Here is a 21,839-nt window from a genome sequence, read left to right as displayed (position 1 = left end):
GGTGCTGCAAAACCAGACTTAAAGGTGGCAAAACTCCACCCTGACCGAAGGTTCAGACTGGAATTCGGGGTGGAAAACTGCAGGTCCCTTTTCGCCCTTAACTTCCAGCATTCGGACATGCAGCTATGGAAACCGGAGGTGAAGGGACCTCCGGTTTCCAATTACTTCCTATTTTAGCCAATGTGTGATCAGATATTCTGCCTATGTAAGCTTACAGATGTTTACTCAAGTAGAATGGATATGCACAGTAGAATGGGGGGAGCAGCAGGTTCTGCCCCCGTGCTGTGTGTGTTTGTTTCAACATCAGCATTAGAAGGAAGTGTAAGCTCATTCAGATGAATGCATGCAGAGTGGGGGAAGAGAGCCTGCTGCTGCAATGCTGTTTTCCCCACACTCTCAGTCTTTCTGCCAGAATGGCCATCTACTTGTAATAGCCAGTTGCACATACAGAGCCTATGTAAGCCTTTACGATCATGATCCTATGCCCACACTGCACGTTCCACACAGCATTTGAAGAGCCATGATGGTGGGGCATTTAAATCTATTATATACTGTACTTTGAAGAATTTGTTTGTGCAAAATAAAGTCAAACTCCCCATGACCTACAGATACCAGATTTTGCATAAATGTTTTTTGAAGAAATTCTGAATATCATACTTCTTGATTACTTACAGACACCAAATTTTGCATGAACAATCCTGTCACTTAAATTAGCTGAATGTGCAACTTTTTACATAAGTTCATACATTAAGTACATGCATTATTTATAAGTTCATATATAAGTACATAATTTTTTTACAGAATAAGTTTGACAAAAGGTTTATTTTTAGATGAAATTCTGAATATAGTCACCACAGTTTGTTTATTTATTTTAATGTTTTTTGACAGTTTGTATTTTACAATACCTTTTCCAGTTCCCCACTTCTCACCCTGCCCCCAAGCCCAGCCCTCCCTTCCCCCCACAGCATGGATTGCGGGGTAAAGAGGGAAGAAAAGAGAAAGACAGAGAGAGAGGGGGAAAGAAGGCAGAAGGGAGGGGAGAGAGGTGAAGGGATACTCACCATTGCTCTAGTAGGTGTGGGTAGGTCGGAGGGGTTCCTATTCTAAGAATAGGTCAAGGAAGTTGTCCCATTTATTTTAGACCATTTATCCGATTTATTTAGTTTTAAGAGGGCCCATTTTTCATGTGCCGCCAGCTCAAGCAGGTCCTGGACCCAGTCCTCACTCCTAGGGGGGTTGGGAGATTTCCACTGCCTCAAAATTAATGTCTTGGCTACCAGCAGGCTCTGCCATAGCCATTGTTTAGAACTGGGTTTTAGTTCCCAGTCAGAAGAGATAAACCCCAACATTGCATGTAGGCCCTTCAGTACAAGGGATGAGTCCATCACTAAATTAATTTGCATAATAACCTCCCTCCAGAAGCCTTGCACTATGGAACAGTCCCAGAACAGGAGTGTTAGATTGGCATGAGGATTACTGCATCTCCAACAGTTACTATTTGAGGACATTTTCAATCGTTTAATATGTAGAGGGGTCCAGTAGGCCCTAAAAATAATCTTCTGTTGGATTAGGCGCAATTTAAGATCCATTGAACTGCATTTAACACTACCTAAAATATCTTGCCATTGTGCTGGTGACACTTTATCCATAAGTTCTAGGTTCCATTTGTCCCTAAGTATGTCTAGTCCAGGGTCTAAGTCCCCATGCACACAGGCATAGAGGTATTTATTCCGTTTTGGGAGATCGGACATCTTAATGGCATGCACTAGTATAGCTGGAGTCACTGGGGCTGCCAGGGCATCCAGGCCGAATTGGGCAGATATGCTATGTTTCAGTTGCATATACTGCCAGGAACTTGCCAATGGCAAATGGAATTCCTCTTGTAAGAGTGTGAAGGGTTTGTAGTTATCTTCTTCGTTTATTAGCTGTGATAACTAGCCGATTTCTTTTTCTACCCAACGTTTCCATAAAATTGGCTGTTTGCCTATCAGTATGTGCGGGTTTCCCCACAATGTCATATCCATGTGGGCATAGGGATCAAAGTTCAGTTGTCTTGCCAGTTCCTTCCAGGCATGTTGGGCTGCTAGTATTGTAGGAGATCGGTAGTGGGGGTGTTTAAGATATCTAGAGCCCTGCGCTTCCCATCCCTCTAAGAGTTTAAGTTCTGCTAGCTCCATTTGAGCCCATTCTGGCCTTTCCACTTCCATGCTGGTTCGCCAATGTTTAGTTTGTGCAATTAAAAACATGTGATGATATAATCTAAGATTCACTAGGTTGAAGCCCCCTTTGTCTGCAGCTAGCTGGAGTTTATTGTAGGCAATCCGCGGCCTGTTATTTCCCCAGAGAAACCTCCTCACAGCTCTGTCGATTTCTTTGAAATACCTTTGAGGGATAAGCAGTGGGAGCCCTCTTAAAGTATAAATACATCTGGGCATAACATTCATCTTTATAACATTTATCTTACCCCACAAACTCAGTGGAAGGTCCACCCAGCAGAGGAAATCATTCTTAAGCTATGTGAGTATTTTATCTAAATTAGTCCTGGCTACCAGATTATCACCACAATTTAATGTTGTTATTCTCAACACTCAGTAATCAAATCCACACTTCCAAAATCATATACCCAAGAAAAACAGAAGATCTTTCTCAGATTCAAATTTACTATGATTTACATTTACCACATATGGTGATTATTCAATTACATGAATAAGGTTTGAAGTTGAAATCCTACAAATTTCAAACAGTTCTTTTTCTTCCCTTTTGCAAGTGCATTAATAAAAAAATCTATTTAATTTCTTGTGTAATTTTCTGATTACACCTATAAGTGTAATACGCAAGTGTAATAAGTGTAATACGCAAAGTAACTTTGCTCAGTCAATAACAGGACTCAACTTCTAGTAATTTCATAAAGTGGGGGGAGAATGTTTAGGGTGTGCGATGTTGGAATGGAGGGCTAAGCTTTGTGATTTTGCCCCCAGATAGAACCATAACTGTGAATCCAATTACCCTCTGCACCAAAATTGTGGAAGTGTTGAAGGCACCTCTTGGGGTAGTACCTTTTAATGCCAACAAATGTTGCATCCTAGCTTTTTTCTGTTTGTTTTTAATTATTTGAGAGATGAGCATGGAAACATGGCGTATCTCTTGTAATGATGCTATCCTCTGCTTGAGTTTACATAACATGTGTACTATGCTTTGTACTGTTAGCTGTACAGACAGGTGTTATGGGGGGAAATGTATTACTCGATCATCTGCACAAGCCTTTATTGCTGATCTCTAGTTCAAATGATAACTCTGAAGCCACTCTGTGAGCACACACTTGTGGAAATTTAATGCGGAATGGGTTCTTCACATAACTTTTCATATAACAATAATCTGTGAACAAGGTAGTGCCCATAGGATCCTCCCTGTAAATACTGCATGGATACCATCATATGGTACAACTTACCCATGAGCTCCCTGGATGACTTCCAAACCATATGGCAGGCTATTTCTATAGGGAAATACCTGCTTCTTCCACCCCACAAGACTATAACACTAGCAATAAACAAGCATTCAGGAATGCATAGAGTAAATTCAGAGAAGAGTATGCTTTGGTAACCTGTCATTTACCACCTCGGTTGCATGCTTTAGAACTGCAAGATCAATAACAAACAGCAGGGAAGATTAAGATTGTTAGCTAGTCAAGCCCAAACGAGAGGGTTTATAGTACAGTCCTCCTCCTGCCTCTCCACTCATCCGGAGCGGATCATTGAAGGGTTACAAGCAAACTGGTTCTTTTTCTTTTGCTTGCTGCTGAGAATCTATTGCATAACAAATCCTGGGAGTGCCTGTTGCTCAAACAACTTTCTATGTGACCTTTTCCTGAAACAGAATAGAAGAAAACAGCCAAGCTGATGTCTGCAGATTGTTGATTATTTGTAGTTGCCATATCTGTACTTTGCTATAAAACTCTCTCCTCTCTGTGAACTGGTTAAGCCAAATGGGAGCTGATTAGAATTTCTTAGAGTTTTCTATTTGCACAGGCTAGATGGCTGGAGGAAAAAATGGCATGGCAAATTTCTTTCTGTTGACTTGCTTGGGTACTGTATTAGGGAGAGGACTAGGAGGACATTCAACGCAGAGCACAAGAATTTGTCCTGCCCCATCATCTCTGTCTGGGGTGTACCAGAGAGAACTGACAGTTAAAATTCGCTTTGCTGGTCTATGACAGTAATAAATTAATAATTTATGACAATTAAAATGGAAGGGCACCTTTCTCTCTCAAGGTTTCTTTCCCAGGCTTAACACTCTAGACTTCCACAGCACTGCACCAATGTACTGCTGGTTCTACAGTCTCCACACATACACTGACCAAGTCTCTCTCAAACCCCTGAACAATCCCCTTTGTTCAGTCACCACACACAACCAATTTCTCTCTCAGCTCCATTCTGTCCAGCCTCTCACTCCAAACTCTCCGCTCATACTCTCTGCTTTAGCTGTCACCAACTGTCCTTATTTAAATCTCTTCCTGAACATCCTATGCTTGGTTGCTATGGCAACTCTTGCTCACACACTCTCCTTCTCTCTCTAGTTTCTGCATATATGTTTCACCATAAATATCCATTGTAGTTTTTGTCTGAATGTACAGAGGCTCTGAGCTTCTGTAGCAATAAGGTAGCAGGCATCTACATACAAGTTACTATAAGTGTCTATTCATATTTCACCATATAATATTAATAAACACTTATAGCCAATAGATCAAAACTATAATGATCTAAACCATTAAAACATATTATGGCTTGTATCCAAAGTTACCTTGCATAAGAAGGCACATCTGCTTGCAATAGTGGCGGCAACAGAAAAAACAATTTGAGTGCAGCATAAAAGGGACAAAGTGCATTTCTGAGTTGGTGAGCAGTGTCCCACATGTCAGAAACAAAAATGGGGGACAAGTGGGGTGCAGCTACTTTTCTGAGGGGGTGATTCCCCCCCCCCATGCCACCCTTGACTTGTACAAAGAGGGCCCTCCCTCAATTTTTACCAATTCCCCTTTCCCACTGCAAGACCCTGTGCCACATCCTACTTTGTCCTGAAGAGTCCCCAACTCTGGGAACAGTTTTTCAGGATTATACAAAGGGGTGGTGTGGAACTCTGTGGAACTCAATTTGCAATAGTTAAGATCCAAACCTATGCAAAGAGGTCTTCTCAGCTAGAGGTGGTAATTCCTCCAGATACATCCTTGAAACAGATACCTAAAAGATGCCCTTTAATCAGTTTGCTACAGTTGTTGTTTTTTAAAGTTAATATCCATATCATCTGAATGTATGAATGCATTGGTTTGGTTTGGCATGTTTAAAAAAGATCTGGCGTGTTTTGGACTTCATTTGGATTGTGCTTTGATATCTACCTAAATTGATTTGGTCACTATATGAATAAAGAGCTCCATCTCTGCCTGAAGAGAGCGTAGAGCACAAAATTGGGATAGGAGAGAATGGGTGGATACAGCAAACAGATGGGGGAGAGCCCAAATAAAGATGTTGAACAGCTTGATAAGCCTTGCGCACAAAGTTCACCATTTGTCTTTACAGATCCAATGGTTTTATCTGGCTGTGGAGGTGTGGCTGGCAGATAGGAGCATTGCCTAGTCTGACTCAGCAGTCTCGTCCTTTCTGTCCAGAATGGACTGTATGTACATCGCTTCTAGTTAGTTTCAGATCAAAGGCTGGTATACAGGCCACAGAGTGTAAAATCTATGTCATCAAACAAGCTGTTTCACTAGGCAACCAAGAGCACTGCTCCCTTTAATTAACTATACTTACTAGCAGTAGATGGGAAATTTAGGAGCGTTAAGCTTTTAACTACAGTGTAACACAAACAACCCGTTCTAAAGCAGCTTTTCTGTTTTGCATATGTGGTTTGTACACTGTCAAAGACTTCACTCTAAAATTTCACAGCTATTGCCACAGAGTATAGTTGTTTGACACCAATGCAATGTCTGTATGAGGACATTCTGGAGTCCTAAATGAACAGGTTAGGAGAGACTCCTTACACTTGCAAAAAGGTAGTGAAAGGATAGAACCAGGGGTGGACCAAGACATTATACTGCCTGAATGAAGGACGATAGGACACTCCTCTATCTGTGGGTGGGTGCTCAGCATTCTCCGGCCATGCTGCCAAGGCAGCAGTTAGCCCTCTCAGTCTATGCCACCAAGACAGGTAGTGGTGGTTGAGGCATTCCTAACTCATATTAGGATGTGGGGAGAGAAGGAGGGAAATAAGAGATGTGGCCCAGCAAGACTAGGAGGGGAAAGTAAACAACATGCTCCAGAGGGGTGAGGAAAGGCAATGAGTGGCAGGCAAGCTTTTGTGGTGGTGTCTGTGGTTTTGGGGAGGGCTGTGCTTGCCAACCCCTGTACCCCTCCTCACACCCATGCCTGAGGCACCTACCTCACCCCAGCCTCATGGAAAGGCTGCCTCTGGGTAGAACATTCCTCCCTCACTTCCCTCCAGAATAACTCAGACCCGGGATGTGCATATGCATTTCCCTCATCACTCTGCAAAATATCCCTGGAGGTACATAGGAACATAGGAAGCTGCCATATACTGAGTCAGATGCTTGGATCATCTAGCTCAGTATGGTCTACACAGACTGGCAGCGGCTTCTCCAAGGTTGCAGGCAGGAATCTCTCTCAGCTCTATCTTGGAGAAGCCAGGGAGGGAACCTGAGACCTTCTGCTCTTCCCAGAGCAGCTCCATCCCTTAAGGGGAATATCTTACAGTGCCCACACTTCTAGTCTCCCTTTCATATGCAACCAGGGCAGACCCTGCTTAGCTAAGGGGACCAATCATGCTTCCTACCACAAGACCAGCTCTCCTCTCTAGAAGGGGCAATGGCAGTGCAGAGGTGCTAGGCTTGGACCTGCAAGGTCCTACAATCGTCTATTATATTTATCTTAAACATACCCATCGATAATCCCATGTGCGGCAGCTCTCGTGAGAGTTCACGAGCAGCTGCCGGATAGCAATGGGGACGGGTGGGTGGGGAAAAATAAACTACTGGCCAGGAGAATGGCAAAGTGGTGGCCATCAGGCGGGCAGGGTGAGAGGAAAGTAGCGGCCATCAGGAGGACAAGAGGAAAGCCGAGAAGAGAACTAGAGGTGCAGATGCTCTGCGCCCAGTTCAGCTAGTGTGTGTGTGTGTATGTATCTAAGGCGTACCTGTCACTAATCCTGTGCGTGGCAGGTCTCGTGAGCTGCCAGCAGGGAGAGAGGAAAGTGGTGGCGGCAGACAGGTGGGAAACAAAATGGCGGCAGGAGAAAATGGCAGACGGGTGGGGGGTGGGGGAAAAGAAAGCAGCAGCATTGGTGGGTGGGGGAAAGAAAATGGCAGCAGCGGATGGGTGGTGGAAGAAAATGGCAGCAGCGGATGGGTGGTGGAAGAAAATGGCAGCGGGCAGGCAGGGGAAGAAAATGGTGGTGGGTGGGCGGGCGGGCAGGCAGTCAGGGGAAGAAAACAGCCGCGGGTGGGTGGGGAAAACTAGAGGCACAGATGCTCTGCGCCTGACCCAGCTAGTTAGGGATGAAAGGCAAAGCAAAGCTCTTATTCTTAGGAAGCCAAATGTGTCAGATATTTTATTGCACTGCATTTGCAGAGTGTGTGTGTATATATATATATATATATATATATATATATATATATATATATATATTCAGCTTGACACACTGCCCTGCATGTTGGAGAACTCTCAGTATTTACAGTATCTCAGCCCTTTAACAGAATAAGCCTTGAATTCAGAACCCATACACAGAACTCCACACACTGTTTTTCTCTCTGGCAAGTATAAAGATGCCACATTGGCAAGAGAAAGCTCATTTGTATGTCAGTGTTGGCAAGTTTAAGATATTCAGTTTCATTGCTAGGGTCTCTCTCTTGGCAAAAGGTAATTTCTCATTGTGTAGCTGCAGCTGCTCAGAGAATCGATTTTAGGAGTCATTTTAATTTGGAGATGTTAATGAGTACACTGCTGGAGCTCTGTTCTGCCTCCTCCCATTTCATATAGCAAACAGAGGGTCTTCATGAGAAGTAAAAAATAATTCTGCCAGAGTTATTGAACTGGGCCAGGTTCAACAATGAAATGGTTAGATTATGGTATAAAGCAGCTTTTTAGTAAGTGATAAAAGCAGTAAGAGACCCTTATAATTCACTGTGTGCCTTGGATCAATCCAAACTTTACTCACAGCCAAAAGCCTCAGGACATCATTTTGCTAATTTCTGGACTGAAGCACTGTCCACACTTGATACTGGGATGCCGCCAAGGAGAATTTCAACAGGTGCAGCTTTCCCAATCACTTGCTAGATGCCCCTGATTAAATTCTGCCTGATGTATCTCTAAAAGGATACTGTGCTTCCAAAAATGCCACCTGCTATCACTGTAGATTCATCTTATTTAGATTTTATGAGGCATACAATGTTGGGGCCAACATGACAGAATGTTAAAATAACCATGTCTGTATCACTGTTGCAAAAAGGATAACTGAGAAAATACAACAAATGAGTCGACAGCTGCAAGCTATAATGTGAATGACTTGTCAAAAACGAAATGAAGAATACTGAGCACCTAGCTATAGATGTTTTCTGGATGTTGGGATGAAAGTCTGGTTTCTATATGTGACTCTTTAACACCATAATTTTTAGTCTGTTTTCCAAAGAGAAGGCTTATAAGATTACTGTGTCTGTGTCCATGTGTCCCCCTAATAACATTTGTGTTTACAGTCTGATACAAACCAAACCGACAACCCATAGGAAGGAATCCTAGGAGACCCTGATGGGGGTATCCCCCCCCAGCTCTGCTATTTTCTTTCAAAATATCAGACCCTGAAATAATAAATATCACTCCTTTAGAACATTTGTTTACAATCTGATACAAACCAAATTCCCAACACATAGGACGGGGTCCTTTCAGGGGGTCTTTTCATTACAGTCCCTAATCCAGGTGGCAGTCATATATTATATAAGCAGTGATACATTATAAGCAACACCCTTTAAGGTTGCATTTAAAAAACAGTGGACAAACCAATCCAATTTCTAAGAACAGTAACCAAATATTACTTAACAGAGTTCATTCTAAACCCTTAATGTGACTTGGATGTTGAAAGATGTGAGAAGTAGGTTCCATTGGTGCTCCTTAAAACTACTTGCTTTCTCATGTAAACCTTCTGGTTGTTTTGCTGATATTCCATCCCTTTCCTTAGATCTTAGTCCTGGTGTTTGCTATTCCTTTGTGCTTCTCCTTCTTTCAGGTAGAATCAACAATCAACACGAGGAATCTTTGAAAACAGTTTACCTTAATAGAGTCCACCCATTACTCTATTAATTACTCGTAAGTTACCAATTACTCTAATAAACCATTCACCATACTTACAATCACAGTGACGAAAATAATTCCCCCCCCCCCCCGCACCCTGTAGGATGGAGCACTTAATGAAGGCAGATGTAAAAAGAACTCTAGTACTCTAGAGGAATAAAAACTCTGCTATGCTTAGTTGGCTGGCCACCTAGGCTTTACTCATGCCAGGTCTTCTTCAAGCACTTCAGAGTTGCATCACATTTCCCATAATTTCCAATTCCCCCCTGAATGTGTGCACAGCGGCAGCATGAGGCCTTTTCATGGTTTCTGGGCAGAAAAAAATCTACTAGGGATGTGTCCAAACTGGCTCAGGCAGCCACGAGTGGGGTGGGGCGCAGATCCTTTTAAAAACAGGTTAGCAGGTCCTTATCTGCTCCTCTGCCATCTCACCACTTTTACAGGCGCGGCACCCACTTTCCAAAAGGCCGTGAGTAGCTGCAACACAACTCCCAGGAGCCTGCGTGCAGTATTGGCATGCACATTAAAAATTGTTATATAATTTATAATACCAGTATAAATTTGGTATATAGATGTGCTAAATAAATAAATAAACACACACTCACACAAAACCATAGCCCCAACAAACACACGATCCCAGAGCCGGGTTTAAGGGCTCAAGCCCTGGCTAACAGCCAGGTTTCAAAGCGGGGCTAGGCGGCACTGCCCCACCTGGATGAGGCCCAATCCCAGAGGTTCTTATGCACAGTCTAACCCAGCCTGGGTTTCCGCAGCCTGGGTTATGCTATGTGTGAGAACAGCCTCTGCTATTCACAGTTTCTCTGTCATGCTAGAGCATGGCAGAGAAACAAAAACGGCAGATTTGGGAAATAGAGGCAATATATCAGACACACATTTCCTATTCCAGGTAGCTGGGTGGACACAGAAATCTGGTGCACCCTTCTTCCCTCTCTAGCTGTGCTTGGGAGTGCTGGGGAGAAATGGATAGAGAGAGTGTGGGAAGGTCACCCATGGCGGCTTTAGTCAGTAGTAGAACCAGATATTAAGGGAGGTGCTTTTGTGTTACTCCATTAGAAATCTTTGCACAAATTAGCCCTTGTAAATTCCAAGTATGGGTTTTCTTTAAATTACATGCAACTGTAGCCGCTAGTTTAATAAGGTATTTACCTCAACTATAGACAGGAATGGTGGTTCTTTCTGTTTCTGCAGTCATGATGTCTGTATGCTACAATTCTGCAAGAGAACATGAAAAGTGTAAGATGTTGCACCAGGCAAGTATTGAGTGAACTTTCAGTTTTAAGAAGCAATTATGTCTATAAATATATGCTTTAAAATGTTTGGGTAATGCTTGCTGAAATCTCAAAGGGTAAAGGGAAGGGCACTTCCATTGTCTGAGGGCTGAGCTTCCATGTAGTTCCTTGCCTTTCCACATGACTAGCCAAAACATATAATGCAATACTAGTAAAAACTACAAAATGATGTAAATCGGGGAGACCTGCACAATTTATTTTAATTTCTATTATGTATACAGGTTGCAGAATTCAGCTCTTTCTGCAGAATTTGGATTATGTTGGTGCAGAATTTTCAGATTCTTAATGCAGCAGAGTACACATACTCTCCATATCTTTACATGTGTTGTGATCCCTGATAATAGTTCAGGAAAACCCACAAACTGCATTCCAACACTCCACCTATTTGTTAAGTGGGGAGCTGGCATTTGGACCAGCCCAGCTCAACTTAGGCCCCCCAGCTGGTTTTGGACCACAACTCCCATAATCACCAACAGTGGCCAATAGCCAGGGATTATGGAAGTTGTAGGCCAACATCTGCAGAAGGGCTGAAGCTGAGCAGCCCTGGAGCCGATACACACTGGGTATTGAAAAAGGAGGAAGGGCAGATCAGGAATGCCTTACTTCAGGCATGCATCTTTCAAGTCTAATTCCCCCTCCCACAGCAATCTGCCTCAGCTTCTCTGATCCTGGTCTCACTCTCTTCTTTGCCCTTCCTTGTTCTTTCCTTCTTTGAAAATTGTACAGGTCTGCCGACTTATTTATCCAAGTAAAGAGCATTAAAATAGTTGACCCTGAACCTATCATGTGTTGTGGCCATAATGACTGGTTCAGTATACATTTTGCAACTGGGAAACAAGCTTGATTTACAGTGGATAGGGCTTCATAGTTCTTCTGACCCAATTTCACAATGTGTGTTTGTAACAGGAAGCAATCGAAGAAATTATGGTCAACAGTCAAGGTGTTGGGTTGTCCTAAAAGCAGCCTCCTCAAATAGACGCTCAGACAGGCAGGATAATAGTGCTGACTGTTGACCCAAGAGGATTAGCCAAGTTTCTGACTCAGTTGATTAACAGGGCCACACAACTTTAATGTTTGATGAGTGATGCAAAATCTTTCTGGCTAGTTTGAATAACTTCTGGTTGGCACTGCAGTGCATAGTTTTAAATATTTATTATTATTATTTATTAACACTGTCAGACAGATGTTATTGACTGATTTGTTTTATCCAGACATTGAGTCCTTCCCAAGGACCTGGGATGGCTGAATTTTATTGTCAATGTTGTTGCTGCTGTTATAGATATTGTCGCAGAATATAGGCTGTTCTCAGTAAAGTTGCTTTTTGTAATTGTCTGATGGTGATTCCTGTGGTCCCTATGGTGTTGAGGTGCTCTTCAAGGTCTTTTGGAACTGCACCCAGGGTGCCAATTACCACTGGGATTAGTTTGGTCTTTTTCTGCCACAGCCTTTCAATTTCAATTTGTAGATCTTTGTATTTTGTTAGTTTTTCTATTTCTTTTTCTTCTATTCTGCTATCCCGTGGTATTGCTATGTCGATTATTTTAAGTTGTTTTTCTTTCTTCTCAACTACAGTTATATCTGGTGTATTGTGTGGCAGATGTTTGTCTGTTTGTAGTCGGAAGTCCCATAATATTTTTACATCTTCATTTTCTTCAACTTTTTCAATTTTATGGTCCCACCAATTTTTGCCTACAGGTAGCTTGTATTTTTTGCAGATGTTCCAGTGTATAATCCCTGCTACCTTGTCATGCCTTTGTTTGTAGTCAGTCTGTGCAATCTTTTTACAACAGCTGATTAGGTGGTCTACTGTTTCATCTGCTTCTTTACAAAGGCAGCACTTGCTGTTTGTTGTAGATTTTTTGACTTTGGTTCTTATTGCATTTGTTCTTAGTGCCTCTTCTTGTGCAGCCAGTATTAAACCCTCTGTTTCTTTCTTCAAGTAACCATTCTTAAGCCATTGCCAGGTCTTGGTGATGTCTGATTTTCCACTTATATTGTGCAAATATTGACCATGCAGGTGCTTATTTCTCCATTTTTCTGCTCGGTTCTTGACTTGTTCTTTCTTGTAGGCCTGCTTTGTTTCATTGGTGTTGAATAGTTTCTCGTTATTGACCATTTGAAGTGCACCTTCTTCTCTGTCCTTTATATATTCTTCAAGTCCTCTTTTCTCCTCCTCTGCTGTTTGATGGACTTGTAGCATTCCTCTTCCACCTGAGCTGCGAGGGAGGTATAGCCTATCTACATCACTGCGGGGGTGCAGAGCATGATGTATGGTCATGATTTTCCTGGTCTTACGATCTAGCGTCTCTAGTTCTGCCTGGGTCCAGTCTATTATTCCTGCAGTGTACTTGATAACAGGTATAGCCCAGGTGTTTATGGCTTGTATGGTGTTCCCGCCATTGAGTTTGGACTTTAGGATTTTTCTAACTCTCCTGATGTACTCACTTCCAATTTTCCTTTTAACTTCAGTGTGTGCAATGTTATCAGCCTGGAGAATGCCCAAGTATTTGTAATGTTCTTTCTCTTCCAGTTTCTTGATGTTGCTTCCATTGGGCAGTTCTATTCCGTCTGTTTTTGTTATTTTTCCTCTGTTCATTATTAATGCAGCACACTTCTTCTTCTTATTATTATTATTATTATTATTATTACTACTACTACTACTACTACTACTATTATTATTATTATTATTATTATTATTTTGATTTCTATACCGCCCTTCCAAAAATGGCTCAGGGTGGTTTACACAGAGAAATAATAAATAAATAAGATGGATCCCTGTCCCCAAAGGGCTCACAATCTAAAAAGAAACATAGATAGACACCAGCATCAGCCACTGGAGGTGACTGAAGGTGGTTAGGGGTGGATAGGGTCAGTTACTTTCCCCCGCTAAATAAAGAGAATCACCACATTAAAAAGTGCCTCTTTTAATGGGTTAGATTAACCTAAACTTAATTGGATAAATCAGATGTTCTGAAAATCTCTGTCTTTTCTCTGCACTTATATCCTTTCCTTATTTCCCCGCCTTCCTCTGTCCACATTTAGGCACCCGCCAGCCACTAAACTATTAGAGCCTTCACTTCCCCTCACACCTTATCTTGTCCCTGGAAGTTGCCTTTACTCCTTCCTTAACTGTGACAGTATGAAGACTGCCAAATACCACCACTTACATTGTGCCTCTGCTTCATCAATAAATTTTGGGGTTGTTGGGTTTCTTTGAAAGCTTTGTCTTTGAGTCTGTTACTCCCCTAGGATACCCTAACATTGGCATTTGCCTGTGTCCAGACAGTGGTCTGTTGCTATTCACTCTTGAAAATTTGATTTTGAGCTAAAATTCCCCCAAGTCAGTCCAAAAGCATAAATATGGATTGCATGTATGGTAATGGGGTGGGGGCATGCCGAGGGCGGTCTAAAAGCTAAAATGATGCCTGGGAGATTGCTGACAGGAACTAGGTAGCATCTGGTTCAGCAAGCAAAATCCCCTAAGGTGCAAGGGTGCAAACATTTCAGATAAATCAGAAGTGGACAGAGTAGAACCAGGAGTAGTAGAGCAGATGGAAACACATGACAGCTGGTCAAAAAGGTCAAATGATGGTAAGGGAGATAGCACACAACAACACTAGGTCAGAGTTTTGGCATATAGGTGTTTATATACCAATGCCAGAAGCCTCCAAGCCAAGATGAGCAAACCAGAGTGCTTAGTTGAGGAGCATAGAGCTAGAAGTGTCAAGGGGAATAACAAAAACATCTTTAAATATATCAGAAGCAGAAAACCTGCCAGAGAGGAGGTTGGATCCTTAGATGTGGAGGGCATGAAAGGGATTATTAAAGAGGATAAGGAGATTGCAGAAAAGCTGAATGAGTTATTTGCATCTGTCCCTTGCATCTGGCAGAGGATACTGACCATATACTCACTCCAGTTCTGAGCTTCTCAGGCTTGGAGGCTGGAGAACTGGGCCAATTTGAGGTGACAAGAGAGGATGTTCTAAGCTGTCTTGGGAAACTAGAAATTAACGTATCACCAGGGCCAGATGGCATTCACCCAAGAGTTCTGAAGGAGAATCAGCATGGCTTCTGCAAGGACAAGTCTTGCCTCAGTAACTTTCTGGAGTTCTTTAAGACTGTCAACAGGTATGTGGATAAGGTGATCCAGCTGACATAGTATACTTGGACTTCCAAAAACCTTTTGACAAAGCTCCTCACCTAAGGCTCTTGCATAAACTTAGCAGTCATGGGATAAGGGGACAGGTTCAATTGTGGATTGGTAACTGGTTGAAGGACAGGAAACAGAGGGTAGAAATAAATGGACAGTTTCCACAATGGAGGGAAGTAAGAAGTGGGGTCCCCCAGGCATCTGTACTGGGACCAGTGCTCTTTAACTTGTTCATAAATTATCTAGAAGTTGGGATAAGCAGTGAAGAGGCCAAATTTGCAGATGACACTAAACTAAAATGTAAATAATAATAATATTTAGGGTATATATGAAGTTGAAATTCAAAACAGATTGTGAGGTGCTCCGAAAGGATCTCTCCAAACTGGGTGAGTGGGTAAAAAAATGGCAAATGTGGTTCAATGCAAGCAAGTGAAAAGTGATGCATATTGGGGCAAAAATCCCCAACTTCATATATACAATGATATATATGAGCAAGGCGGAACCACCATTGAACAGACGGGTTCAAAGAACCCAGGCCGCCATTCCTCAGGGGGTGTGCCTAGTGCTCCAGATGTGGGGGTATGTAATTTAGCTCCCAAATGGGGCTGCGTGGCCCCATTTTAGAGCGAAATCAGCCAGTGCTGCCTTTGCAGTGCAGCTGGAGCAAATTCTTCCTGCCTTTTAAGGGCAGGGAGAGCCACTCCTGGCCGCGCTGCAAAGGCAGCGCTGGCCGATTTAGCTCTCAAACGGGGCCACGTGGTAGGGGGTGGGGCTGGGGGAGCCGTGGTGGCAGAACCCGGGCTGCCACTGGCCTCCCTCCGCCCCTGGGCCTGCGCTGTCAGTGACTGACCAGGAGTCACTGTGGCCATCTTGTAATTGCAGTGGAGAACTTGTTGAAAGTGTCAACTCAGTGCATGGCAGCTGTGAAAAAAGGCAAATCCCACGCTAGGAATCATTAGGAAGGGGACTGAAAATAAAAATGCTAATATTATAATGCCCTTATACAAATTATGGCATGGCCACATTTGGAGTACTATGTATAGTTCTGGTTACCATATCTTATGTAGGACATTGTAGAACTGGAAAAGGTGCAGAAGAGGGAAACCAAGATGATCAGGATCCTGGAGCACCTTCCGTATGAGGCAAAGCTACAGCATCTGGAGCTTTTTAGTTTCCAAAGAGGTGACTACAGGGAGACATAATAGAGGTGTATAAAATTATGCCTGGAGTACAGAGAGTGGACAGAGATAAATGTTTCTCCCTCTCTCACAACACTAAAACCCACAGTCATCCCATGAAACAGATTGCTAGAACCAAGAAAAGCAAGTACTTTTTCACCCAGCACATAATTAATCTATGGAATTCTCTGCCACGGGAAGTGGTGATGGCCACCGGTTTGGATGGCTTTAAAAGGAGCTTGGACAAATTCAGGGAGGACAGGTCTATCAATGGCTGCTAGCGTGATGGCTATAGGCAACCTTGTGGAATGAGGGGGAAATGCCTTTTCTGAAAGCTGCTTTGTAATCACTTTGTTCTCATGGAATGTGAAAGTGTCTTTGCACTGGTCAAGAAATGGTTAATAGAGTCTGCAAGTTGCCTTGCCAAATTGCGAGCTGTAAAGCCATAAATTTGCTGACAAGCTAGAGGGGGAAGAGCCCCCCCTCTCCTTGTATCTCCTGAAAGCAAGAGCCAGAACACTTCAAGGCCATCTGAGGAAGACCGTTTCGCTTATCAATATGCAGTAGAAATGTTTCTTTGTACTAGGGAATGCTTGTCTAACTAGCAATGATTATAATATTTGTAATATGATGGACAATGATGTTAACCAATGAACTAATTGGTTCTTTGGGGCTGAATGTTGATGCCCAGCTATGTAGTTATGCCAAAGTATAAAAACTTGTGACCCAGGCAGCTGCGTGCGTCTCTCTGACTAGCTGTTAAGCTCAGAGAGGAGCCACCAGTGCTGGGTTAAAATAAATGGTGATTATTGCTTCCTTCAATCATCCTTGTTTGTTTTGGTTTGTGGTAACTGGGCCTCCCAGGTAACAACCTCAAGGCTCACAGGCAAGAGGCCTCTAAATACTAGTTGCATGGAAGCAACAGTTGGAGAGAGGACATGCCCTCACCTCTTGCATGTGGGCTTCTCAGAGGCATCAGGTGGGCCACTGTGAGAAGCAGGATACTGGGCTAGAGAGGCCTTGGGCTTGAACGAGCAGGACTGTTCTTATGTAGAGCCAGTCATTATGTATTCCACCATCATTAGAGATATGGTAGGGAGGCATGAGGACCAGAGCTTTCTTAGTTAAGGTGTAAAGATTATGGGAAGCTCTACTGAACTCCTCTTTCAGTATTCATCAGATGAGCTTTGACAATGGGTCTATTTTTTTTAACATTTAGTGAGTTGCTGCTCTCTAAAATGTTGAATAAATGTTTAGTGATGCTGCTTTTACTGTGTATTTATTTTTAATTATCTGATCTGTGTTAATTTGTTTGATGTTTTCTTAGTTTTTAGATGCCTGTATACTGCTCTGAATATCAGCACTACAGAAAATCTGGGCAAAATTGATTAAATACAAAAAAAAAATCTTTTTAATGGGTAATAAAACCTTAAGGAGCATTGTAGAACTTACTTCCGAGTAAACATACACAAGTTTGGGCTGTACTTTTATATCTCTGTCTTTTGTTTTGTTTTGCAATCTGTAACGATTTCCTAATTTTCTTGTTACTTCTGTATTGCTTTCTTCATCTAATCTCACGCAGCATGTGAACCGGTTTCCCGGGAATTTATGCTTCAAGCGCTTTCTGTTGTTACAATTTTAGCCCCGCCCCCCATCTCCTTCTCTTCCTGCCCTCAACCAAGATGGCTGAAGTGACATTATCTGCTTCATTCATGTGCAGAAAATAGAAAGAATGGGGGAAAGAAGAATGGACTGTTTATTTTACCCTGACACAGGAAACATTTGCTGGGAAATTGCTTTGCTTCTACGAGGTGGGGTGCGGATGGGATAAGCCTCTTTTGCTAAATCCTTGTAGAGGAAAAGTCCTGAAACTACTTTACTTATACCACTCAAACGAGAAGCAGCCAAAGCTTCAAACACAATCAGGAAATCCGCTCTGCCACCTCGGGTTTTCTTATGTCTATGACACTCACATGGATTTGGTTCAGGACAGAGCTGCATGTGCTTCCGGCATAGGGACTGCGTGCTGGCTGGTGGTGGGTTCGTTGTTGGGGTGGGTGGAAGTTGCACTGCAGTCCCGGTGTAAGTAGAAGAAAATTCTGCAGGGGCTGGTCTGCTTCCATCGGAGTCGACCTAAAATTCGCTTAGGACTCCTCCTTTCTAGTGGCATATCCCCAGTCATCATTACGTGGGGTGGGTCATGGGAGGAGAGGGGAGAGCGTTTGGACTAGAATGTCGCCGGGCTTCTGCTCGCTCTTTCCAGACAAGTAGTGAAAATGCCTTAGGTTAGCGAAGTCCCGTAGGGCTTGATTAACTATCAACATTAATCTTCGGGTGATTATTGAAGCAAGCAGTCCTGGAGGTTTTCATGGTTTGATGTTGTGAACAATACTAGAGGGGGCGGGGGGAATCTCCAAGAATAGTTTGTCAGTCAGTCAGAGACATGCTTTAGGAGTGATCGGCAATAACCCTCATCATGTGATCTGAAACGTGTTGATGTGTTTTATCACATCAGCTGAATGGTACTCCTTGGAGAGCTTACACACCATAAAAAGGGCTGAATATGTGTATGGCGGGTTCTTTTATTTCCATTGCCACAACTTATGATGGTTATTTATTTTCAGAGTGTTGATCCAGCACAGTGGGTTGCTTTTTATCAATTTTGGTGCACAAGTGTTTGTGACAGAGAGAGATTGCCTTTCCTAAATGGCACCTCTTGAAGATATTATCCTCTTATGTGGTGTGTGTGGATTTTTCTCTCCTTTTCCCTTTACAGATGCTGCAGTTTATAGTGTTCCTTCTTATTTTTACAGTGTGAATCCAGCCCATGTGGCATACTTTGTCTACTGATTCTTCATCATTGCATCACTTGCATCTGAAGTGAAGTGTTGTATCCTTGGTATGTGGGTGATGTGCCATGTTGGAAAGCTGGAGGGTCACATAATGCTAAAGAGTCCAAACTGCATATTGTAATCTATAGTTTATGATCAGGGTAAAAGGCACTGAACAGAAACTTTAGATAACCACAGGACTATCTGGTCGCCTAGAGTCGACACCGACTCGATGGTGCACTTCACCTTTAAAGGGCACTGAAACAAATGTGAAAGGTCTGGATTATGTGAGCTATATAAGGGAGACTATCACCAGGAGAGAATCTATCTGTGTGGTCGCTAAGAGTCAACATTGACTTGATAGCACTTAATCAGATCAAAGGGATATGTGGGTTTTGTGTATGTGTGTATTGTGTTCTAGTCTTGAAGCATATAGAAAGGGATGTTTGCTTCTGGGTCAAGGTAAATTGTAGGTAGTATTCTGCCCGTTAGGAGGAGCACTTCTGACAGAAGATACTTAAAAGGGCAATTGTATCTGTTGTGCTAGCTTTTTGCTGGAGTCCTCTGTTTGTGATTCTTGCTGCTGTTACTAATTGCATTTGATTCTTGTTACTTTCGGACAGGTATTTTCTGCCCCTATGTTTGACAAATTCAAAATCCTCCTCATGACTCCTGCAAGCCTTGCATATCTAGAACCAGAAGGCACCTAAACTTGCCTGTTTGTAAAGAGAAACATAAATATACGAGATCTGCATCTGAAGCACTTCTGTGTGGCCCATGATAAAATTCCAGAAACGGTTGTGTGTTTTTCTTAAAGTTAGCTACTAGCAACAGAGAGTAGGATGACAACATTATGAATGTGGGAAATGGAGCTCACTCTGAAGCTACTGGCTGAATTCAGATATAACACAAAACTGTAGTTTATATCATGATTTGAGCTTTCAGATGTACAACAGGCAAACAGTGGTTTAAAGCTGCTTGTCTGTATTTGTTTTCTACCTACTTAAAGACTCAACTTCATAAGTTCACTCGTGTCTCCATAGTGTAGTGCAGCATCCTCTTCAAGTGAAACACTGGTGCTAATCAATCATGATTACAAACCATAGCTTGTGGGCAAGTTTAGGTTCAGACATAACAGAAAACAATGGTTTAGTTAAAACAACCTATCATTTTGTGCTATGTCTGCACCCATCTCAGACTTGCAGTTAGTCACTTGGCCGATTGCCCACAGTGAGCAAAAACTGCCCCCAGATTAATCCCTGCTGCTGGCATGATACAACCTAACATAGTCGGGAAACCATATAACTGTCTCTTCTAGCTTTCAAAAGCTGGCTGCTTTTTAAAGTTAAAAGGAAGCCAAAGAGAAACCAGTGTGGATTCTCAGAACCAAATGCCAGTAGACGACTGATTATTCTTCCAATAATTTTTGTAAACAACTTAAATGCAATCGAAGTGATTGGAAGGGAAAGAGACTTTGAATTTGATTACTCCTATATGCCCTCACAGCATCAGTCTAATGGTGAAGGGGAAGTCATGGGGAGGCACTGAAACCCTCTGAACATTAGAGCACCTGTAACAGTTTGGTCATATCAGTAGATACAGCTTGCAATGTCTCATGGTTATAGGGTCTAAAAAAAAATTATTGCACCTCCTATAAGTTCTGTGCTCTAACCAATGATGCATAACTTGTGTGCTTCCAACAGCGGTGAAATATCAACTTCTAACAATATATCTCTTTTGTGCTTGGTCTTTAACCAAAACCTGTGATAAATCATATTTTGAATGTCAAGAGCCAGCATGGTGTCTGGACTAGGACCGGGGAGACCCGAGTTCAAATCCCCATTCAGCCGGGACAATTTGCCTGCATAGTTCTTTCTGAAGATGCTTCTAAAAATTCCCTCCCTCCAGATTTTGGGGGTCCAAATTCCCTGGTCCTAGTCCAGGAGAGCCAGCATGGTGTAGTGGTTAGACTGCTGGACTAGGACCGGGGAGACCTGAGCTCAAGTCCCCATTCAGCCATGATACTAGCTGGGTGACTCTGGGCCAGTCACTTCTCTCTCAGCCTAGCCTACTTCACAGGGTTGTTGTGAAAGAGAAACTTAAGTATGTAGTACACCGCTCTGGGCTCCTTGGAGGAACAGTGGGATATAAATGTAATAAATAATAATAAAATAATAAGTAGAGGCTAAAAAGACATGCTTTTAAGTTCCTATATTATATATAAGTCCATATGTCCTATATAACCTTTTCTCCTTACTGGTAGAAACGTTCAGATTATGAGTTGTCTACAACCCATTAGTAAGTAGTAAAACATGTGTTAAGTTAAAAGTGTAATAATAAAATAGATCTCCCTTTTCTGACAAAAAAAAAAGTGGTGCTGTGGTACTACTGATCAGATTCATTAGTCGTGCCAGCATGGGTGGACTTAAATACAACAGACATCTCTTAATTGGTGCATAGGTTTAGATTTGACTGATAAAAATCATTTGGTCAATTGTCAAGTATTTTTAAAATCACTATTAGAATAACAAAATAGAACTTTAATCATCAACAAGTTTGAAACTTATACTAACTACAGAGCTAATTTCAGGATCTTACCATTACGTTGACTCTTAAGGAAGTCTCCAGACCCAAATCTTAATCCCTCGCAGAAACTTTGCAGATAATGCAGCCAGATCAGATGGCAGGGGTACTCTCTGGTTACTACAGAAAGCAAGATGGAGACAGGCAATCCTAGGCAGCGACTTCTGCCACTGATGACTATTTGTGTAATCAAAACTGGTCTGGTTTTGTTGGAAGAGTTTCAGTTATTAATGTCTGAGGATGTGGACAAGGTGTTAAGTCTGGCTGACCACGTGCATGCTTAAGTCTTGCCTTTCATGGCTTATTAAATCTAATGAGGGAATTTTTAGCTGGGTCCAGCAGGTTCTAAATGCCTTATTGAGAGAGGGAGTGGTCCCAGCTGCGATAAAGAAAGCTATTATTTGACCACTCCTAAAGAAACCTAGTCTAGACCCAGAGGA

The 21,839-nt window shown here is 42.5% G+C and overlaps 1 protein-coding gene and 1 long non-coding RNA gene across 11 annotated transcripts in view; one reads left to right on the top strand and one right to left on the bottom strand.

The window, feature by feature from the left end:
- Positions 1-3,281: 3,281 nt before the first annotated feature.
- Positions 3,282-21,526, bottom strand: LOC128340088 (uncharacterized). 3 transcript variants are annotated; one of them, XR_008313453.1, is made up of 3 exons: positions 17,959-18,096; positions 10,515-10,580; positions 3,282-3,864 (listed from the first exon to the last, which is right to left on the bottom strand). It is a non-coding gene; the product is annotated as an uncharacterized LOC128340088 (long non-coding RNA). The 3 variants fall into 3 exon arrangements; XR_008313455.1 differs by lacking the exons at positions 3,282-3,864; positions 17,959-18,096 and adding exons at positions 9,184-9,309; positions 21,415-21,526; XR_008313454.1 differs by lacking the exon at positions 3,282-3,864 and adding an exon at positions 9,184-9,309.
- SHLD1 (shieldin complex subunit 1) overlaps positions 16,772-21,839 on the top strand; it is a 65,468-nt gene continuing 60,400 nt past the window's right edge. For 2 of the 8 annotated variants that reach the window (XM_053284827.1, XM_053284821.1), the window contains exons 1-2: positions 17,664-17,796; positions 18,799-18,884. The gene's annotated coding sequence lies outside the window, so the exon portion shown is untranslated. Of the gene's footprint in view, positions 16,788-17,663; positions 17,797-17,971; positions 18,068-18,798; positions 18,885-21,839 lie in introns of those variants that run through there. The other 6 variants (XM_053284826.1, XM_053284820.1, XM_053284824.1 and 3 more) reach the window with 5 other exon arrangements.

The sequence above is a fragment of the Hemicordylus capensis genome, chromosome 1 (assembly GCF_027244095.1).
Source record: "Hemicordylus capensis ecotype Gifberg chromosome 1, rHemCap1.1.pri, whole genome shotgun sequence".
NCBI classification, from domain to species: Eukaryota; Metazoa; Chordata; class Lepidosauria; order Squamata; family Cordylidae; genus Hemicordylus; species Hemicordylus capensis.
Note: the sequence above shows the minus strand (reverse complement) of the source record. Positions and strands in the feature narration are given on the sequence as shown.